The 4,327-nt window shown below is 39.6% G+C and overlaps 1 non-coding gene across 1 annotated transcript; it reads right to left on the reverse strand.

The window, feature by feature from the left end:
- Window positions 1-727: 727 nt before the first annotated feature.
- On the reverse strand, window positions 728-834 carry LOC125101378 (U6 spliceosomal RNA). Its single transcript, XR_007127798.1, has one exon. It is a non-coding gene; the product is annotated as a U6 spliceosomal RNA (small nuclear RNA).
- Between the last annotated feature and the right edge of the window lie 3,493 nt (window positions 835-4,327).

The following is a 4,327-nucleotide window of genomic DNA, read 5'->3' on the forward strand; positions in this document are numbered from 1 at the left end:
GCTAACATGGTCTGATCCTCTGGTCTGCTTTTCCCAGACATAAGCCCCGTTCTTCAAACACTGCTTCTCTTTAGATAAGGCTCAGTAGAATGGACTGGATTTCAATACTGGTTAAACACACAGGTCCCAAGAACATACCTGGCTTGTTTGGTTGGATGTCTGCAAATTTCCTCAGAGGGATGCCTCCTGAAATGTCTTCAGTAACTATCTTCATCCTCGTGTACTGGTTCTTTTAAGATTCCGTCTCTAACCTTGGAGATCGTTTCTCAAGTTTGGAGGGTAACTTCTTTTACCTCCTTTTCTACTGACCATACTGTGTTTATGTCTCCTACGCCTACTAGGCACGTAAGCTCCTGGAGGAAAGAACTGTGTGCAATCCCCTTGCTACTCACAACTGTCTCCTTGCCGCAGATTTCCGAAATCACACCTGCATTTTAACATCTCTAGACAATTTGTGCAAACATTTAACAGCTTTAATTCACCCAGCTAAGGTATACTATTCTGTGATTTTCAACATTTTTACAGGACTGTGCAACCTCTACAAAATCCAATTTTAGGACCTCTTCCTGATCCCCCATATTTATTAGATATCACTACCCCTATTTTCCCACCACTGCCCTCCTCAGTCCTCAGCAACCAATAATCTATTTTCTGTCCCTCTAGATTTATCTATTCTGAATTTTTTTTTTTTTTATTAGGAGTGTACTCTTTATTTCTCTTTGGTTTCAAAAATATGGAACGCTTCACGAATTTGCGTGTCATCCTTGCGCAGGGGCCATGCTAATCTTCTCTGTATCGTTCCAATTTTAGTATATGTGCTGCCGAAGCGAGCACTCTATTCTGAATATTTTATATACATGGAATCATACCATACATGTCTTTTCTGTGACTGGCATCTTCCATTTGGCATAATGTCTTCAAGATTCATCCATGTTGTAAACTGTCAGTACTTCCTTCCTTCCTTTTTTTTTTTTTTTTTTAAACTTCCTTTCTGGGCGCCTGGGTGGCTCAGTGGGTTAAGCCGCTGCCTTCGGCTCAGGTCATGATCTCAGGGTCCTGGGATCGAGTCCCGCATCGGGCTCTCTGCTCAGCGGGGAGACTGCTTCCCTTCCTCTCTCTCTGCCTGCCTCTCTGCCTACTTGTGATCTCTGTCTGTCAAATAAATAAATAAAATCTTTTAAAAAAAAATGTATTAAACTTCCTTTCTATGCCTGAACAATAAATATTCTCTTGTATGGACATACCACATTTGGTTTATCCATTCATCCATTCATGGACATATGAGTTCACAAAGCTATTGTAAATAGTGCTGCCATGAAACATGTGTGCACATATGTGTGAGACACCTGTGTTCAGTTTTCTTGGAGTGGGACTGCTGGACCAAATGGCAACTCTATGTTTCACTTTTGGAGGAACTGCCGAACTGTTTTCCAAGGCAGCTGCACCATTTAAGATTTTCATCGTCAGTGCACATGGATTCCAATTTCTCCACTTCTTATCGGCCTTTTTGATTATAGCCATCCTAATAGGTATAAAGTGGTATCTCACCATGGTTTTAATTTGTCATTCCCTAATGACTATGATGCTGAACATATTTTCATGAGTTTATTGCCAGGATGCATAACTTCCTTGGAGAAATACCTACTCAGATCTTTTGTTCACTTTTAAATTAGGTTACTTACCTATTTAAATTAGGTATAGCATCTGACTGGCTCAGTTGGTAGAGCACACAACTCTCGATCTTGGGGTGGTGAGTTCAAGCCCCATGCTGGGCAGAGAGCCTACTTAAAAAATAAATAAATAAGTTGGGTTTTTTACCTTTTCACTGTTGAGTTCTAAGTTCTTTATCTATGTTGTATACTAGACTCTTACCAGATATAAGATTTATGAATATTTTCTGTGGGTGGTCTTTTTACTTTCTTTTTTTTTAATCACATCATCATAAATGTATGCACATGTATAAAAGATGATTCTAAGAGTGTTCATATTTTGTTGTTCTTTTGCTTTCTTGATCTTGTCCTTTGATGCACAAAGTTGTTATTTTCACAAAGTTGATGAAATCCAATTCTATTTTTTTTTATTTCGTTGTGTGCTTTTGGTGTCCTGTCACAAAAATCTTTGCCTGACAAGAAGCTGCCCTTTGTTTTTTTCTAAATCTTTTAAAGTTTTAGCTTTTGATTTGTATGTATGGAGTGAGGTTGGGGTCCGACCTCATTCTTTTGCAAATGGATATCCAGCTGTCCCAGCACTGTTTGTTGAAGAGACTGTTCTTCCCACATTTGTTAGAGTAACTGTTCTGTAGCCTTAGCACATTTGTCTCAGCACCCTTGTCAAAAGTCAACAGACTACAAATGTATGAGTTAATCTGTAGATTCTTTATTTCATTGATATATATGCCTAACTTTACGTGAGTCCCACATTGTCTTTTTTTCCTTCTTAGATTTTAAAAATTTTTTAAGTAATCTCTTACACCCAACATGGAGCTCAAACTCAAAACCCTGAGATTAAGAGTCATACGCTCTACTGACTGAGCCAACCAGGTGCCCCCAGGTCGTCTTGATAATTGCATTTTTGTATTAACTTTTGAAATCACGAAGTATGGGTCCTCCCAGCTTCTTCTGCAAGATGTTTTGGCCATTCTGGGTTCCTAGAATTTCCTAATGAGCACCAGGAGCAGCTTGTTGATTTTTGCAAGCAGGCTACATGGGATTTTTTTTTTTTTAAGATTTTATTTATGTATTCATTTGTCAGAGAGAGAGAGAGAGAGAGTGCACGCACACAAGCAGGCAGAGGCAGAGAGAGAGAAGCAGGCCCCCCGCTGAGCAGGGAGCCCGATGCGGGACTCGATCCCAGGACCCTGGGATCATGACCTGAGCCGAAGGCAGTGGCCCAACTGACTGAGCCACCCAGGCGCCCTACCTGGGATTTTGACAGGGACTGCATTGAGTCTGCAAGTCAACGTGGGAAGTATCGCCATCATAACAATTTTAATGAATTTTAATGATCCTCGAACATAGGAGGTCCTTCCATTTGTTTAGAGCTTCTTTATTTCAATAATGTTTTGTAGTTTTCAGTGTTCCAAGTCTTATACTTCTTTTGTTAAGTTTATTCCTAAGATATTATTACTTTTGTGCCATTGTAAACAGAATTGTTTTCTTAATTTCATTTTTGGACTGTTCATTGCTAGTGTGTAGTAATACAACTGATTTTTCTATTTTGGTCTTGTCTCCTCTAATCTTGATACACACATTTATTTGTTTTAATGGTATTTTAGTGGATTTTATAGGATTTTTTAATATATAAGATCATGTCTTCCACAAATAGAGGCGGATTTACTTTTTCTATCTAATACAGATGGGTTTTTTCTCCCTTGTCCTATTGCCATGCTAGAATGTCCAGTGCAATGTTGAACAGAAGTGCAAAGAGCAGACACCTTTGTATTGTTCATGACTTTAAGGGAAAGCTTTTAGCCTTTCATCATTAAGTTAACTGGGGTTTCCTTGTTGATATCCTTTCTCAGACTGAGGAAGTCTCATCCTTTGCCTTTTTTTTGAATGTCTTATCATGAAAGGGTGTTGGGTTTTGACAAATATTTTTCCTCCATCAAGACGATCATGTGGTTCTTGCTTTGTTCTATAAATATGGTGTCGTACATTAACTGATTTTCAGATATTAAGCCAAACTTGCATTCCTGGGATATATTCCTCTTTGTCGCGGCATATATGCCTTGACTTTACTGTGGAAATCCCAATAGAGGCTCTAGCCTAATGCTTTCTCTCACTCCTGTCTTCTGCCTCCTGACCACAGTGGTTTCCTTCCCCTGTGGCCCTGCATGTCATGCCCTGTCTGTCATGCCCTGCCTCCTGTCTCCAGGGCCCATGACTATAAAACACTGTTTATTCCAGAGCCTCTCCTATGTCTCTTCTTGTGGTCTTACCTGACTGCCCATCTCACAAAAGAATACAAAACATACAGCTACAAATTTTCTTCCAAGCGCTGTTTCAGCTACATCCCATACATTTCAATATGTTATATTTTCTATTTTATTCATCTCAGAGAGTTTTCTAGTTTCCTCTGTGATTTCTTCTTTGACCCATTGACTGTTTAGGAGTGTGATAATTAATTGCCTTGTATTTGTGAATTTCCTAATGTTCTTTTTTTTTTTTAAGATTTTGTTTATTTATTTGACAGAGAGAGGGATCACAAGTATGCAGAGAGGCAGGCAGAGAGAGGGGGGATGCAGGCTCCCCACTGAGCAGAGAGCCTGATGTGGGCCTTGATTCCAGGACCCTGAGATCATGACCTGAGCCGAAGGCAGAGGCTTAAC

The sequence above is a fragment of the Lutra lutra genome, chromosome 5 (assembly GCF_902655055.1).
Source record: "Lutra lutra chromosome 5, mLutLut1.2, whole genome shotgun sequence".
NCBI classification, from domain to species: domain Eukaryota; kingdom Metazoa; phylum Chordata; class Mammalia; order Carnivora; family Mustelidae; genus Lutra; species Lutra lutra.